The sequence below is a fragment of the Saimiri boliviensis genome, chromosome 5, assembly GCF_048565385.1.
Source record: "Saimiri boliviensis isolate mSaiBol1 chromosome 5, mSaiBol1.pri, whole genome shotgun sequence".
Lineage (NCBI taxonomy): Eukaryota > Metazoa > Chordata > Mammalia > Primates > Cebidae > Saimiri > Saimiri boliviensis.
The window spans coordinates 134,922,744-134,941,268 of NC_133453.1; the positions used below are offsets into that span (position 1 = coordinate 134,922,744).

The following is an 18,525-nucleotide window of genomic DNA, read 5'->3' on the forward strand; positions in this document are numbered from 1 at the left end:
GAAAATTGGGCCAGGCACAGTGGCTCATGCCAATAATCCCAGCACTTTGGGAGGCCAAGGTGGGAGGATCACTTGAACTCAGGAGTTTCAGAGCAGCCTGGGCAACACAGCAAAACCCTGTCTCTACAAAAATACAAAAATTAGTTGGTCATGGTGGCACGTGCCTATAGTCTCAGCTACTTAGGAGGCTGAGGTGGGAGGATCACCTGAGCCCAGGAGGTTGATTGTAAGCTGTTACTGGCTGACACAGCAAGATCCTGTCTCAAAAAAAAAGAAAATTTTAAGTCATTAAGAGAAGTCAAGGAAGGAGGAAACAATCATATGAACCATATTCTCATTGGAGGACAATATTGAGATGCTACTTCTCTCCAAATTGATCTATAACTTCGTGCCTTATAATCAAAATTCCAGCTTTTTTTTTTTTTTGGAGGAATTTAATAGCTAAGTTCAATACTGTGCTAGAACTCATGGGACCCAGCGTACAGCTGTACTCACGGCTAACATTTATTATATCAACACTTTAAGGATACACAGCCAGATCAGCAAGGAGGGAAAAAAAAAACATCAGGTAGCATCTGTAGGAATTCATGTGTAGGCTTCCAATGCTCTCTAACATCTGAGAAAGTACATGCTGTCTCGGTGAAAATGCAGCTATGTGAGTGCAATGTTTCTGCCCAAAAGTAGCTGTTCGAGACTCAGAATCTAGGGTTCTTATTGGAAGTTGTTCAGTTAGGCACCTTCCTCCCACCAAAATTTCAAACTCCAAGAAGGTAACAGGTATTAGTGGCTACAGAGGGCAAAACAACCTGATTAGTGTAAACAAGGTTTCAAAAGCCAAGTTCCCAGACACAACCAGGGACCAATTTTGCAAGCAGGCTTTTCTGAAGGTAACAGTTTCAGCTTGCTATATTAGCTCATTCATGTACAAGTTATGTCTGTGAAATATAACATACAATAATTTATAATAGAAGATGTTTTTAAAAATAGTGCAAATCAAAACCACAATTAGGGCCAGGCACAGTGGCTCATGCCTTGAATCCTAGCACTTTAGGAGGCTGAGGTGGGAGGATCGCTTGAGGCGAGGAGTTCAGGACCAGCCTGGACAACATAGCAAGACTCCATCTCTAGAAAAAAAATTTTTAATTAAAGAAAAGAAAAAGAGGTATCATCCTACCTGAGTTAGAATAGCCATTATCAAAAAGACAGAAAATAACAAATGCTGGTGAGGATGAAGAGAAAAGAGAACTAACTCTTACACTTCCACTGCTGGCAGGAATGCAAACTAGTACAGCCACTATGGAGAATCGTACAGAAGTTCCTCCAACAACTACAAATAGACCTACCATATGATTCAGCAATCTCACTACCAAGCGCTTCTGCAAAGGAAAAGATGTCAGTATATCAAAGAGACATTTGCACTCCCATGCTTATCACAGCACTATTCACAACAGCCAAGACATGGAATCAACCAAGCTGTTCAACAAGCGGTGAAGTACATATACACAACAGAATACTATTCAGCCATTAAAAAAAAATGAAATCCTGTTAAAATCCTGTTATTCGCAGCAACATAGAACTTGAAGACATTAAGTGGAATAAAAAACAAAAAGTTGCATGCTCTCACTCATATGTAGAACCTAAAAAATGTTGCTCTCACAGAAGTAAAAAGTAGAACAGAGGACAATAGAGGCTGGGAAGGGTGGAGGGCATGGGGTGGGGAGAGATTCGTTAAAGAATACAAAATTGGCTGGGTGCAGGGGCTCATGCCTGTATTCCCTGTAGACAAGCGCTTTGGGAGGCCAAGGTGACAGGATCACCAGAGGTCAGGAGTTCCAGGCCAGCCTGACCAACATGGCGAAACTCCATCTCTATGCTAAAAATAAAAAATTAGCCAGACGTGATGGTGCACACCAGTAATCCCAGCTACTCAGGAGGCTGAGGCATGATAATCTCTTGAACCCAGCAGGCAGAGGTTGCAGTGAGCCAAGATCACACCACTGCATTCCAGCCTGGGCAACAGGTGAGACTCCATCTCAAAACAACCAAACCAAACCAAACCAAACCAAACCTCCTCCGCGGAGGACAAAGGGGCTGGAGATTGACTTAACTGCCAGTGGCCAATTATTCAATCAATCATGTCTAGGTAAGGAGGCCTACATAGAAACCCAGAAGGACGAAGCTCAGGGGGCTCCTGGGTTGGTGAGAACATGCAGAGACAGTGAGGGGCTGGTGTGCCTGGAGAGGGCCTGGAAGCACCACACCCCTTCCCGCATACCTTGCACTGTGCATCTCTTCCTACTGGCTGCTTCTGAGTTGTATCCTTTTACAATAAGCTGATAATCCAGCAAAGAAACTGTTCTGTGAGTTGAATGTGGAACACTTACCAATGTGTGACTGCAGTCTTAAGTGAGGGGTCTGGAGTAGGGGTGGACAGGGAGAACTGCACTAACTCCTGGCAGTTAGTATCAGAACGGAGCTAAATGTAGGACACCTAGTGTCTGCTAAAGAACTGAACTATTGTGGGGAAAAATCCACCACACATTTGGTGACAGAGGTGAAGTATTATTAGGTGGGTACAGAGTAGAGAGGAAACGGGAGTTTTCTTTGCAGAGGTATACACAAAAGAATGACATATTCAGCTTTTAAAAAGAAAAAAATCAACTAGGTGCTGTAGCTCATGCTTGTAATCTCAGCACTTTGGGAGGACAAGGTGGGAAGATCGCTTGAGTCCGGGAGTTTGAGACCAGCCTAGGCAACATAGTGAGACCCAGTATCTACAAAAAATTAAAAAGTTAGCCAGTTATGGTGGTGCACTCCTGTGGTCTCAGCTTCTCGGGAGGCTGAGGCAGGAGGATCACTTGAGCCCAGGAAAGGAGTTCAAGGCTGCAGTGAGCTATGATCATGCCACTGCACTCCAGCCTGGACAGATGAGCAAAACCCTGTCTGAAAAATAATACAATAAAAAATAATAAAAATTAAAAAAGAAAATCCTGCAACATGAGATGACACAGATGAACCTTGAAGCCATTATGCAAGGTGAAATAAGCCAGTCCCAGGAGGACAAATATTGCATGATCCCACTGTAATGAGGTATCTAACACAGTCAAACTCACAGGAGCAAAGACGGACACAGTGGTTGCCAGGGCAGGGGCTTTCAGGAAATGGGGAGTTGTTAATCAAAAAGTATAAAGTTTCAGTAATGCAAAATGAATGCATTCTAGAGATCTGCTGTACAACATTGTGGCTATGTGCTACTATACATGTAGAACTCTGTTAAAATGTTAAGAAAAACAATTAAAAAAAAATTTTTTTTAAAGGCAAGGCCTTGCTCTCCCAGGCTAGAATGCAGTGGTGCAATTACAGTTTACTGAAGCCTCAAACTCCCAGGCCCAAGTGATCCTCCCACATCAGCCTCTGAGAATCTGGAACTACAGGTGCATACCATCAGGCTTAACTAATTTTTTTTTTTTTAATTTTTTGTAGAGACAAGTCTCCCATTGTTGCCAGGCTGGTCTCGGACTCCTGGCCTCAAGAGATCTTTCTTCCTCAGCCTCCCAAAGTGCTGGGATTACAGAAGTGAGCTACCATGCCCAGCCAAAATTATTTTTAATTAAAAATAAGAAACATTATATCTATAACATGGAAAAATCTCACAAACATAATGATGCAAACTAGAAAGACACAGTAGAATCCATATAGTATCATCTCATTCATAGAGCTCAAAACCAGACAAAACTGAACTGTATTATTTATAGATGCATACCTCAGGGCAAACTATGAAGACAAGAAAAGTATTATCACAAAAATTGGGACAATAGAGCTGGGTGCAGTGGCTCATAGCTGTAATCCCAGCATATTGGCAGACCAAGGAGGTCGGAACACCTGAGGTCAGGAGTTTGAGACCAGCCTGGCCAACATGTGAAACCCCATCTCTACTAAAAATACAAAATATTAGCTGGGCGTGGTGGCAGGTGCCTATAATCCCAGCTACTCAGGAGACTGAGGCAGGAGAATCACTTGAACCTGGGAGGCAGAGGTTGCAGTGAGCCAAGATTGTACCACTGCACTTTAGGGTGGGCAACAAGAGCAAAACGCTGTCTCAAAAAATAGAATAAAATAAGGCCAGGTGTGGTGGCTCATGCCTGTAATCCCAACACTTTGGGAGGCTGAGGCAGGTGAATCACAAGGTCAGGAGTTCGAGACCAGCCTGATCAACATGGTGAAACACCATCCCTATTAAAAATACAAAAATTAGCCATTTGCGGTAGCAGCGCCTGTAGTCCCAGGTACTCAGGAGGCTGACGCAGGAGAATCACTTGAACTGAGGAGGTGGAGGTTGCAGTAAGCCGAGATCATGCCATTGCCTGAGTGACAGAGTAAGCCTCTGTCTCAAAAAAATAAACAAATAAATAATTGGGACAATAGTTATCTCTAACACAGGGAGGAGGTATGATGAGGAAGGTATACTTCTGAGGTCCTGGTAATATTCTACCTTTCTTGATGTGGAAGATGGTAATGTGTAACTATAATTTTAAAACTAGTCTTCATGTTTACTATTGATACAGTACAATTGTTAATAATTAAACTTTGTAATTTCTTTGTAACTATTCTTTAAATTATGTCTTTTTTTTTTTTTTTCCATTTTATGTTTTTGAGACAGAGTCTCACTCTGTTGCCCAGGCTGGAGTGCAGTTGCATCTCAGCTCACTGCAACCTCTGCTGGCCAGGTTCAAGCCATTCTGTCTCAGCCTCCTGAGTAGCTGGGATCACAGACATGCACCACCAAGCCCAGCTAATTCTTGTATTTTAATATGGATGGGGTTTCACCATGCTGTCCAGGCTGGTCTCAAACTCCTGGCCTTAAGTGATCCACCTGCCTCAGCCTCCTAAAGTGCTGAGATTACAAGTGTGAACCCATGCACCTAGCCAAATTATGTATATTTTTACAAATGTGTCTTGGTTCTCATATTAACATATTTTTAAAAGAAAAATTAGGCTGGGTACGGTGGCTCACACCTGTAATACCAGCACTTTGGGAGGCTGAGGTGGGTAGAGCATGTAAGGTTAGGAGTTTGAGACCAGCCTGACATGGTAAAACCTTATCTGTATCAAAAATACAAAAATAAGCTGGACATGGTGACAGGTGCCTGTAATTTCAGCTACCCAGGAGGCTGAGGGAGCAGAATCGCTTGAACCTAGGAGGTAGAGGTTGCAGTGACCGGAGATTGTGCCACTGCACTCCAGCCTGGGCGACAGAGCAAGATACCATCTCAAAAAAATAAAATAAAATAAAAAGGAAAGAAAAATTAGCAATGAATAACAAGTTAAGGATTAATATTTAAAACATATAAAGAACTTTCAGTTTCAGTGAACCAATGTTTAGGGAATATAAACACAATAGCTCACCAGAATATACAGACACTAAGTAAACTTATGAGAACAATGTCTGATTTTTCTAATAATTAACATGGAGCATCATTTCATACCTAGTAAACCAAAGAGAGAGGAATACTGTGAAAATTTATACCATACATGACAAGCGGCCAGGCGCGGTGGCTCAAACCTGTAATTCCAGCACTTTGGGAGACTGAGGCAGGTGGATCACCTGAGGTCAGGAGTTCAAGACCAGCCTAGCCAACATAGTGAAACCCTGTCTCTACTAAAAATACAAAAATTAGCCTGTCGTGATGGCATGCACCTGTAATCCCAGTTACTCAGGAGGCTGAGGCAGTAGAATCACTTGAACCCAGGGGGCAGACGCTGCAGTGAGACAGGACAGTGCCACTGCACTCCAGCCTGGGTGACAGAGTGAGAAGCTGTCTCAAAAAAATCATTTGGATTTTTTTTTTTTTTTTTTTTTTTTTGAGACAGAGTTTCGCTCTTGTTACCCAGACTGGAGTGCAATGGCGCGATCTTGGCTCACCAAAACCTCCGCCTCCTGGGCTCAGGCAATTCTCCTTGTCTCAGCCTCCTGAGTAGCTGGGATTACAGGCATGCACCACCATGCCCAGCTAATTTTTTGTATTTTTAGTAGAGACGGGGTTTCACCATGTTGACCAGGATGGTCTCGATCTCTTGACCTCGTGATCCACCCGCCTCAGCCTCCCAAAGTGCTGGGATTACAGGCTTGAGCCACCGCGCCTGGCTGGATTTTTTGGTAGAGACAGGGTTTCACCATGTTGCCCAGGCTAGTCTTGAGCTCCTGGGCTGAAGCAATCCCCCAGGGAGGCCTTGGCCTCCCAAAGTGCTGGGATCATAGGCATGAAGCACCGAGCCCAGCTAAGAAATAATTTCATATTGAAAAAAGCAGGCCAAGCGTGGTGGCTCACACATGTAATCCCAGTACTTTGAGAAGTCAACATGGGCAAATTGCTTGAGCCCACAAGTTTGAGATCAGCCTGGATAACATGGTGAAACCCTATCTCTACAAAAAATCAAAAGCCCATCTATACAATAAATACAAAAATTAGCCAGGTGTGGTGGTACACCCCTGTACTCCCAGCTGAGGTGAGAGGATCACCTGAGCCCAGAAGGATGGAGCTGCAGCGAGACCCTGTCTCAAAAAAAAAAAAAAAAAAAAAGAAAAGAAAAGAAAAAAATTCTTAAGTGGCAGGTTAAAAAAGAAAAACACTAAGTTATGAATACATTAAGGCTATAGCTACCTAAGAAATCTGTACAGCTAAATCTGTATAACTAATTTCGTAGCTGAAATTTGGAAAGGACACATGGGAAGTAAAAATAGTTCAAGGGTTTGAAAGACAGGATGACTGGAATTTTTTTTCTTGACATTGGGAATATGTTTCAATAAGATACACGTATTTTTAAACAAAGTAAACTCAATAGTCCCCTGTCATTCCAGAGAACAAAGTCCATATGTCATAACTCCAAGGACTTCCACTCTCTGTCTTCGACTTGTATTTTTCATTCAGCTGAAATTTACACAGTGATTACTCCGTGCCAGACATCATGGGAGGCACTGAAGTATAGAGATGGGCAAGACATTGCCTTCAAGGAGCTTATAGACTAGCAGAAAATAGACATGTCAACAAATAATTACAGACTTTTGGATCTTGAAGGACAAGTGGAACCTTACAGACAGAACTGAGGTTGTGAAGAAAAGCAGCCTATGAACTATTGGTAGAAAGGCTGCGGTAGGATGGTGTGTGTTAGAGAAGCAGAATGATCAAAGGCCTCCCCTATCATGCTAAGGAGTTCAGATTTCATCCTGCAGGTACTGGACACTCTCAGCGGCTTTCAGCCCTGAACTAGGATTATTCTGCAATTATCTTGGACCTCTTTATTCTATCCATTTTTCTCTTAGAAAAAAAAATATTAATAAATTAAAAGATATATGTATATATTTTAATTTTTAATGTTTCTTAAAGATAGAATTATACCCAGGTACCCACCAACCAAATTTAAAACGTTAAATTCAGCCCTATTCTCTCTATTTTAAAGGAATAAAACATTTCAGAAAGACTGATTGACAGAGTTGCACTCTGTCACCCAGGCTAGAGTGCTGTGGTGCAATCTTGGCTCACTGCAGCCTCCTGGGTTCAAGCGATCTCGTGCCTCAGCCTCCCCAGCAGCTAGAACCACAGGCACACACCACCACACCTGGCTAATTGCTGTATTTACTGTAAAGAGGTGATTTAGCCATGTTGGTCAGGCAAGTCTCGAACTCCTGGCCTTAAGTGATCTGCCTGCCTCAGCCTCCTAAAGTGTTGGGATTATAGGTGGGAGCCACTGCACCTGGCCTCATTTTAGAGATATTTAAAATCTCACTCATTCCAGGAATGACTATGAAAAAAGAAAAAACAGATAAAAATTTAAAAATCAAAACAAATAAAATATCCCTCATTCCCTTGACCTTTTCCCCTTCCCTTCCTGCTTGTAGGTAATACCAACGGTCCTAAAATGTGTAGAATTCCCCAGCATGATATTGTTTTACTAACAGTATAGTCTTTGCCTCATTTTTTAACTCTTGGTTTCCTCATCAGTAAAACGAAGGAAACAACTACCTCTCCAGGTTACTCATAGGACTGTAAACTATATGTATAAGGTACCTATCATGGTGAATGGCATTGACAGTAACAAAGGACCCGGAAATCTCATTTCCTCCTAGTAGATTATAAGCTACTTTCTGACAGTATAAGCAGCCCAGCTAACAAAATGTTGATTCGATTAATTCTATATACTATTCCCCAAAGAGAAGACTTTTGCCTACCCCCTTCTCCACCTTCTGATCTCTCATGCAGTCTCTCGAATTCCTGTCCCTTAATATTGACAATGACACAGAAGTGTTCTTTATCTGCATTGGTGGCATAAGGAGCTGTCAGGTACTTGCTCCATCTCACGCCATGAGGTAGCTCAAGTTCTGTGTGACCGAAGGGCAGGGGAGGGGCATAGGAGAAAGCCTGATGTTGTGAGACATGCTTTAAAGTCAGGCAGCTCTTAGTTCAAATTCTCTGTCTCTAGCGCTTAATCACCAAATGCTCTTTCTATACAGACACCTGTTTTGTGCTTCAGATTCTCCATGTCTAAAATGGGGACAGTGGCCGGGCGTGGTGGCTCACGCCTGTAATCCAAGCACTTTGAAGGCCAAGGCAGGTGGATCACCTAAGGTCGGGAGTTCAAGACCAGCCTGACCAACATGGTGAAACCCCGTCTTTAAAAATAAATAAATAAATAAAAATAAAATGGGGACAATTTCACCTGCCTCTCTGGGCAATGATAACAAAACCCTTACTGTGTGCTATTTAACAGGTAGATTTCGAAGCATTTCTTACTGCATATGTTAAGTAGTTTAATCCTAACAAAAACGCCAGGAAGTAAAGAGACCATTGCCCCATATGACAGATGAAAACCAAGACACTTAGTGCTTCAGTAACGTGCAGCAGACATAGAGCTGAAACGGGAAGGAGCCAGAATTCGAACTCAGGTGATCTGCTGAAATATTCTTAACCACTCCGCTTTGCTGGGATATTGTGAAACTACAGCTCTAAGATTACGGGTGCCAGGAACATGGCACGCCGTCGACATTCAAACACAAGAGTAACCCAGCTCGTGATTATGGAAGCCATAGAAAAACTACAAGGTACTTTTGCTGTCCCTCAGGAGGGACACGGAGGTAGTGCCCGAGGTCTGGGCAGGGATTCCTCAGTGCGGGGCATCATGTTAGGCACTGGCATACATGGGCAAGAACAGGCCGGGTCCTAGCCCGTGCTCGGTCCCCGACGCCGTAGGCGACCGTGGCAAAGTTCGCCCCCACCCCGGGCCTCGGTTTCCCCATCTGGGAACGTGTTTGTGTCTCTGCTGTCCTCCCAGGATGCTCTCCAAACTAGAGGACTGAGAGGGCCAAGGTGAACCAATGCAGTCAACGGAAGAACCCGCGCGGCCTCCAACTCCGGGCCAGGCCGCCGAGAGACGAGCGAGGTCCAGGGGGACCGACCCGTAGTTCGCGGGCGGCACTCACCTTGCACGCAGACTCCGAGCGGGCGGAACCAGGATCCAAACTCCCCGCGTCTCGATCTCGGACGCCGCGCCGAACGCTCTCTCACTTCGCGCCGGAAGCCTGCCTATTCCAATTGGCTGCTTCCTGGGGAAGCCGACCAATACCGTCGCCCCCTGACATCTGTTCCCGCCCCCCTCAGGCTGTTGGGGCGGGTCTCCGTACGGCGCCGGGAGGGGCACGAATCTCCAAAACCCAATGAGAGTCTTTAAGGGCGGGTCAGGTGACTGTTGACTTCTCGGGCTTCCGGCGTTAGTTGATTCTTCGTTTTTGCTGTTTGGAGGCGGTGAAGGCTTTGGAGGAAGTAGGCAGCTGGACCCGGGCGGTGGCGGGGTTCAAAAGCCCCGAGTTTGAGAGCTGACACTTGCCAGTTCCCACAGGCCAAGGCAGGCCTCTGCACCCCGTCTCTTGGCTCCGACGGTCAGTGTCTGTGAGGTTTTGGCGGTCTCTCTTCTCCATCCCCTTAACACCGCTGGCCTCTGTTCCACCTGTACCCCTCTACGCGAGCAGGTGCAAATTGTCCTTGACCTGGGAAAGGGAACGCACACTCAGATGCCTCCAAGGGCACCTGAGAAGCCATGCTTCTGTTTGAGCCACGCGGGAATATGGGTCCTGTGATGCCAGATCTTAGTTTCTTTACTTTATTCCTCTCTTCCCTCTCTGCTTCCTTTCCTCCCACGTTCCCTTTCTTCTTTCCTCTTTGGGTGTGTGGTAAAAATGTATCATTAGCAGGTCTTTTTTTTTTCTCTCTCTCTCTTTTTTTCTTTTTTCTTTTTTTTTTTTGAGACAGAGTTTCACTCTTACTACCCAGGCTGGAGTGCAATGGCGCGATCTCGGCTCACCGCAACCTCCGCCTTCTGGGTTCAAGCAATTCTCCTGCCTCAGCCTCCCGAGTAGCTGGGACTACAGATGTGCGCCATTATGCCCGGCTAATTTTTGTATTTTAGTAGAGACGGGGGTTTCACCATGTTGACCAGGATGGTCTCGATCTCTTGACCTCGTGATCCACCCGCCTCGGCCTCCCAAAGTGCTGGGATTACAGGCGTGAGCCACTGCGCCCGGCCTCGGTAAAATGTATCTAACATAAAATTCACCATTTTTAAGTGTACAGTTCAGTGGCATTAAGTACATTCACACTGTGAAAGCATCGCCACTATCCATCTCCAGAACTTTTTCATTATCCCAAATAGAAAATCTGCCTATTACATAGTCACTCCCATTACCCGCTTCTCACAACCCGATGGCCACTATTGCTATTTCTATCTGTGAATGCTGGGTACCTCATATAAATTGAATCATACACTAATTGCTCTTTTCTGATTGGCTTATTTCACTTTGCATAATGTCTTCAAGGAGCAGCCACGTTGTAGCATGTATCAGAATTTCCTTCCTTCTTGAGGCTGAATAATACACCATCATACATGTTTCCTACATTTTGTTTATCCATTCATCCATATAAATGGTTGCTTGGTTATTTCCACCTTTTGGCTATTGTGAATAATGCTGCTATGAACTTTGGTATACAAAGAATCGTTCTCCACATAATACGCAGAAACAGTTTTCCAAAATGTAAAAATCTGTTCAAGTTACCGCCCTCCTGAAAACCTTCTATGGTAAATTAAAACCAAAATATACTATTAAATATCCCACACAAAAAAAAATACTCCACAGAATAGCTGAAATGAACAGACTGACAATTACAATTAGTTGCAAAGATGCAAAAATAGGACTCTCATACAGAGTTGATGGAGTGTAAAATGGTGCAACCACTTTGAAAACATATCAGTCTCTACCAAAATTCAATTTACCCCTACCCTTTGCCCCAGAAATCCCATTTCTAGATATTTATCCCCCAAAAGTGAATGCCTTTGTTCACCAAAAGACTCATAGCAGCTTTATCGATAATAGCCAAAGGGAACTCAAATGTCCACCAATAGATGAATAAATTATGGCTTATCATATAACTGAATGCTACTATTAAAGAATAATTTAAATATCAAATATCATGATCATACAGATATAAATCTGAGAGATTTTATTTAACTCATTAATGAATGAGAGATCCAGAAGAGATCCAGAGACATCCAGAAAGATTGAATCCAGAGATTCAATGGAAGATTCAAAGTACCACACACACAGTTAAATGAGGAATAATGAAATAACTACAAATATATACAAAAACTGGCAGAACTGATCAAATCCACAGCTCAGTAATCAATTGCATTCTACTGAAAACAATTTGCATTTCTATAGGCAAGAAGTGTCTATTTGTAAAAACTTTTGAGTTGTTCTATAGCTCAAAGACAATAAAACGTTTAGTGTTCTCATAGAATCAGACATCCTAGAAACTAAGCTGGACAGCTGGACACCTTGTTTTTCAGTGACACTCAGTAATCTTTTTTTTTTGAGATGGAATCTTGCTCTGTCGCCCAGACTGGAGTGCAATGGTGTGATCTCAGCTGACTGCAACCTCCACTTCCCGGGTTCAAGCGATTCTCCTGCCTCAGCTTCCCGAGCAGCTGGGACTACAGGTATATGCTACCACGCCCGGCTAATTTCTTGTATTTTATAATAGTGATGGGGTTTCACCATGTTGGCCAGGCTAGTCAGAATTTCTGATCTCAGGTGATCCACCCACCTTGGTCTCCCAAAATGCTGGGATTACAGGGTTGAGCTACTATACCTGGCCCCAGTAATCTTTTTTAGACCATTTCAAAGCTTTTCTCAGTGTTTTTCTGTATTACAAAGTAAAAGGAGAATGTGAACTACTGTTGCATACAGTACAGATGAAGCACAGACAGTGATGAGCACAAAAACAGGTAGATAAAAGTATATAGTTTATACCGGGTTCCCCTTGGAGGCAGCTTCCCCTTGGGGAAGCTCCGCAAGGAAATTTGACGGAGTGCTGGAAATTACATATTTATCTTATATAGACATTTAATATGTATAAAGTGATATAGAAATCATTCATATATAAAATCATTATATACATAATCATTGAGTTAAGCATTTTTTTAATTTTAAAAAAATGTATTTTTGGCTGGGCGTGGTGGCTCAAGCCTGTAATTCCAGCACTTTGGGAGGCCGAGGCGGGTGGATCACGAGGTCGAGAGATCGAGACCATCCTGGTCAACATGGTGAAACCCCGTCTCTACTAAAAATACAAAAAATTAGCTGGGCATGGTGGTACGTGCCTGTAATCCCAGCTACTCAGGAGGCTGAGGCAGGAGAATTGCCTGAACCCAGGAGGCGGAGGTTGCGGTGAGCCAAGATCGCGCCATTGCACTCCAGCCTGGGTAACAAGAGCGAAACTCCGTCTCAAAAAAAAAAAAAAAAAAAAATGTATTTTTATTTTTTGAGGCAGGGTCTGGTTCTGTTGTCCAGACCAGAGTCCAGTGGTGCTATCTTGGCTCAGTGCAACCTCCACCTCCCAGGCTCAAGCGATTCACCCACCTCAGCCTCCCCAGTAGCCAGGACCACAGGCACATGCCACCATGCCTGGCTAATTTTTGTATTTTTAGTAGAAATGAGATTTTGCCATGTTGCCCAGGCTGGTTTCAAACTCCTGGCCTTAAGTAATCTGCCAGCCTCAGCCTCCAAAAGCACTGGGACTACAAGCTTGAGCCACCTTGCCTGGCCAAGGTATGTATTTAAGTTTAAGATGAGTGCAGAGTCGGGTGCGGTGGCTCAAGCCTGTAATCCCAGCACTTTGGGAGGCCAAGGCGGGTGGATCACAAGGTCAAGAGATCGAGACCATCTTGGTCAACATGGTGAAACCCCGTCTCTACTAAAAATACAAAAAATTAGCTGGGCATGGTGGCGTGTGCCTGTAATCCCAGCTACTCAGGAGGTTGAGGCAGGAGAATTGCCTGAACCCAGGAGGCGGAGGTTGCGGTGAGCCGAGATCGCGCCTTTGCACTCCAGCCTGAGTAACAAAAAAGCGAAACTCAGTTTCAAAAAAAAAAAAAAAGTGAGTACACAAACCTTTCACCACCCTACACTCACATCCACAGAATCCTTCCAGGTGGGAGGTAGAGGTTGCAGTGAGCCAAGATCGTGCCACTGCACTCCAGCCTGAGTGACAGAGTGAGAATCTGTCTCCAAAAAAAACCCCAAGAAACAAAACAGAAATCTTCCAGCAGCTGCCATTTGCCTTCAAGGTGAAGACCAAACTCAGATTGGGTCCCTGCTTCCTCTGATGTGTCATCTGTCCCTAATCCCCATTTTCCTGACATTTCCTCAAAGGTGTTTTACAGTCTTTCCAGTTTCCTGGCCTTTGCCTCCAAATCATACCTCTCGTTCATCTCTCAGGTCTGGGGATAACTTCTCTGCAAGTTGTTGGAGAAGTTGGGAAGTTGGAAAGCCTCGCCTAATCCTCCAGATCTGCCTCTGTATCCCTCCCAGGTTTTCCCATAATACCAATCAGCATTCGTGTTGCCTATATTGACACTGTTAGTGTGCCTGTCTTCCTCTACAGAATATGCTCTCCACGAGGGTGCTCTTCAGGATCTCCCACAATGGCTGGCACTGGAGAAGTCCACAAAATGGCCTTTGTGAAGACCAAAGCAATAAGAGAATTAAGGCCGTGTGCGACACCAACAACTTCAGCTGAATGGCAGCCTTTATTGAGTTGTGAGTATCCCACCTCTGATTTGGGTGCTACTGGTTTAGCCTAAGTAACGTCAGTGGCGTTACTCATTTGGTAGATTGTTTGTGTCTTTGTGTTATCTCTGTCCACTTTTTTCTTGGTCATTGTGCTATGAAAAATCTGCTTGGCCGGGCGTGGTGGCTCAAGCCTGTAATCCCAGCACTTTGGGAGGCCGAGGTGGGCGGATCACAAGGTCAAGAGATCGAGACTATCCTGGCCAACATGGTGAAACCTCGTCTCTACTAAAAATACAGAAATTAGCTGGGCGTGGTAGCGCGTGCCTGTAGTCCCAGCTACTCGGGAGGGTGAGGCAGGAGAATTGCTTGAACCCAGGAGGCGGAGGAGGTTGCAGTGAGCCGAGATTGTGCCACTGCACTCCAGCCTAGCGCCTGGTGACAGAGTGAGACTCTGTCTCAAAAAAAAAAAAAAAAAAAAAAAAGAAAAAGAAAAATCTGCTTGATTTCCTCTGCTTCTTTACTGTAGAGAAGGTTAGCCTGGGGAGTAATTTAGTAAAGATGTGCTTTCTTTTTACAAGGAAAAATCGACGTATTTCACCTAAGTGTCCATTAACAGATGAATGAATAAACAAAATGTAGTATATTTAAGCTGGGCATGGTGGCTAACACCTATAATCCCAACATTTTGGGAAGCTGAGGTGGGCGAATCACTTGCAGTCAGGAGTTCGAGACCAGCCTGACCAACATGGTGAAACCCTTTCTCTACTAAAAATAGAAAAAATTAGCCATGTGCGGTGGCATGCACCTGTAACCCCAGTTACTCAGGAAGCTGAAGCAGGAAAATTGCTTGAACCTGGCAGGTGGAGGTTGTAGTGAGCTTAGATCGTGCCACTGCATTCCAGCCTGGGTGACAGAGTGAGTCTCCATCTAAAAAAAAAAAGGCCAGGTGCAGTGGCTCACCCCTATAATCCCAGCACTTTGGGAGGCCAAGGCAGGCAGATCACAAGGTCAGGAGTTCAAGACCAGCCTGACCAACATGGTAAAACCCTGTCTCTACTAAAAAAAAAAAAAATACAAAAATTAGCTGATGTGGTGGCGTGCGCCTGTAATCCCAGCTATTCAGGAGGCTGAGGCAGGAGAATCACTTGAACCCAGGAGGCAGAAGTTGTGGTGAGCCGAGATCGCACCTCTGCACTCCAGCCTGGGCAACAGAGCAAGACTCCATCTCAAACAAACCAAAAGAAATGGTATATCCATGCAGGGGAATATCATTCGGCCACGAAAAGGAGCGAGGCTCTGACACATGCCACAGCATTCTGAGTTGAATATGCCAGACACAGAAGAGCAAATACTATATGACTCCATTTATATGAACGATTTTGAATAGGCAGATTCATAGAGAAAGCAGATTAGAGGTTTCAGGTACTGACAGTAGGAGGGAGGGAAGAATGAGGATTATTGCTTACTGGGTTCATACTTTCCATTTCAGGGGATGAAAAGATTTAGAAATAGTGGCAATGGTTGTACAGCATTTGAATATAATCAATGCCATTGAGTTATACACTTAAAAAAAGTTAAAATGGCAGTTTATTTCATACATATTTTACCACAATAATAAAAAAAAGCAGTTGCTGTGGTAAAAAAAAAACAAACACGACACATTTTACACACACACACAAAATCCCCAAATGAAACAGAAATAGATTTTCAGTTTTTCTTTAAAAAGAGAAAAGAAGAAAGGGAGGGTGGGAGAGAAGAAGAGAGGGAAGGAAGGAGAGAGGGAAGAAGAGAGAAAGGAAGGAAAGAAAAGAAAGAAAGGTCTAGTATTATCACAGGGCCCACATTCCCTTTTGCCGTCAATAGGGTGAAACAACCCATGGCTTCTCGTGCCCCTGGAGGCATCTGAGTTGCTGTTTGCACCTGCTCGTGTAGAGGGGTACCTGTGGAACAGAGGCCAGCATTATTTAGGGGATGGAGAGGAGAGACTGCCAAAGCCTTGCAGAGACAGATTAAAAAAGTGTGGTTTTCCGGGACTGAAAACTCAATGGCAGCAGCCCCTGCCTCACTTATACCGGTGGGATTTTAAATCATAGAGGTGACTGATGCCAGAGAGACTAACGGCATTGAAAGAATAATTTATCCATGTTTCTTGAGAGGAGGGGTATACCACGTCATGCAGAGCCAAATGCAGAAGCACCACGTTTGGTCAGGAGGCAGAAAGGAGTGAAGGGAAGGCTTAAACCAGCATGTTTATTGGCGTTTCAGTGGGATAGGCAAGGCAGTGCAGGAAAACAGTTTGGGACTGGCTGGTTTGAATAATCCTGGGGGGCTTTGGAGATTAGGGGTGTCTCTAGGGGTTCTCTAGTATGTAGCCTTGGGTTAATTTAGGGCAGGGGGAGTATTGGCTTTTTGTTAGATAAAGGGGATAGTTAGAGGTCTGGACTTGGGACTTGTTGGAGGGTTTGTGATAGAATTTTTTGGGTGCCCACACCCGAAAAGGAAAGCTGTCAACAAGTTTGGCTGTTAGTTGGGTCCTGTGACTAATGGATGCTAAATAGACAAATACAAAATCGAAGAAAACAGAACAGACCCTCTCCACCCTGGAGCATTTTCCAGGCAGCCATTTCTGAGGGCCATGTGTGTCCTGAGCCACAGCTGTGTTTGGCATAATAGCAGCTTCCAGGCATGAAAGAGCCCCAAAAAAGACATCAAAAACACTATATCTGCAGTAGGCATCTGTAACCTTTGCCTAGGGAAAATCGTCCACTTACAGCATCCTGATGCGGCTTTGGAGAGCCACCTTTCTCTACCCAGCCAGGAGACTCATGCCAATGTGGGACCAACTTCTCAAGCCTAGAACGCTAGGGGTGGCCATTCGACTTCAGCCGGGCCAGTCAGCATATCCTACTAGCTTGACCTGATTACTCCAGCTGGGCCAACGAGAACCGTCCCTAGGACTCCAGCTGGGCCAATGAGAGCTGTCCCTAGGACTTTGGCTAGAATTTACCAGGAATGTGGTAAGAGGTGTGCCTTTCTGTTGAAGTTCCCAAACTGTGAAGATGTCATCCTGGATGTGGGACTGGGAGTGGAATCTGCCTGAGGATGAAGCCACCGGAGAGGAGAGTGCAGGCAAGAGAAGGAAAGAAGTTAGGGTTTTGGAATTAATTGTCTGAGGCCCTGGATGCTGCTGTGCTGTCAGCCACATCCTGGACTTTGCAGTCATATAAGCCAGTTACTTTCCTTTGATACTTAAAAGGCAAACTGCAAAACAGTAGCCATAGTATGCTACGTTTATGTAGAAAACAAGGGGGAAAATGATTTAGGTATGTGGTTTTTTTTTTTTTTTTTTTTTTTTGAGACGGAGTTTCGCTCTTGTTACCCAGGCTGGAGTGCAATGGCACGATCTCGGCTCACCGCAACCTCCGCCTCCTGGGTTCAGGCAATTCTCCTGCCTCAGCCTCCTGAGTAGCTGGGATTACAGGCACAAGCCACCATGCCCAGCTAATTTTTTGTATTTTTAGTAGAGACGGGGTTTCACCATGTTGACCAGAATGGTCTCGATCTCTCGACCTCGTGATCCACCCGCCTCGGCCTCCCAAAGTGCTGGGATTACAGGCTTGAGCCACCGCGCCCGGCCCATAGGTATGTGTTAGCTAGCATATTTGTTTAAACTTTTCTAATAAATAAGCTAATAATCATAAATACCTGTTGGGAGTGGGAATTGGGTGGATGAGGGGATGAGTCATAGAAATAGTTAACTGTGGCTGGGTGCAGTGGCTCATGCCTGTAATCCCAGCACTTTGGGAAGCCAAGGCAGGCAGATCACGTGAGTCCAGGAGTTCGAGACCAGCCTGGCCAACATGATGAAATCCCGTCTCTACTAAAAATACAAAATTTAGCTGAGCATGGTGGTGTGTGCCTCTAGTCCTAGCTAGTGGGGAGGCTGAGGTGGGAGAGTCGCTTGAACCCAGGAGGCAGAGGTTGCAGTGAGCCAAGATGGTGCCATTGCACTCTAGCCTGGAGGACACAGTGAGTCTCTGTTTAAAATAAATAAATAAATAAAAATAATGGACTGTATACCATTTTATATTTTTTGACATTTGAACATGTGAGAATGCTACCTATTCATAATAATAAATCCAGATATTTTTATTTTTTATAGAGACAGAGTCTTGCTGTTGTCTAGGTTAGTCTTGAACTCCTGGCCTCAAGGAATCCTCCTGCTTCAGCCTCCCAAAGTGTTGGGATTACAGGCATGAGCCTCTTGCTGTGTTGTCCAGATTAGTCTTGAGCTTCTGGCGTCAAGCAGTCCTCCTGCCTCAATCTCCCAAAGTGCTGGGATTTTAAGTGTAAGCTAGCTGTGCTCACCCAGACTTTTAAAAATCCAAAAAAAGAAAAAACCCACCTTG

General features: G+C 44.5%; 1 protein-coding gene and 1 long non-coding RNA gene across 2 annotated transcripts in view; one reads left to right on the forward strand and one right to left on the reverse strand.

Annotated features, from left to right (window-relative positions):
• The window catches only part of BLM (BLM RecQ like helicase), a 96,912-nt gene extending 87,346 nt beyond the window's left edge, over nucleotides 1-9,566 (reverse strand). The window contains exon 1 of the mRNA XM_039480080.2: nucleotides 9,476-9,566. The gene's annotated coding sequence lies outside the window, so the exon portion shown is untranslated. The remainder of the gene's footprint in view (nucleotides 1-9,475) is intronic.
• Nucleotides 9,567-9,772: 206 nt separating this feature from the next.
• LOC104653021 (uncharacterized) overlaps nucleotides 9,773-18,525 on the forward strand; it is a 62,815-nt gene continuing 54,062 nt past the window's right edge. The window contains exons 1-2 of the long non-coding RNA XR_746304.3: nucleotides 9,773-9,931; nucleotides 13,989-14,143. This is a non-coding gene — a long non-coding RNA (uncharacterized LOC104653021). The remainder of the gene's footprint in view (nucleotides 9,932-13,988; nucleotides 14,144-18,525) is intronic.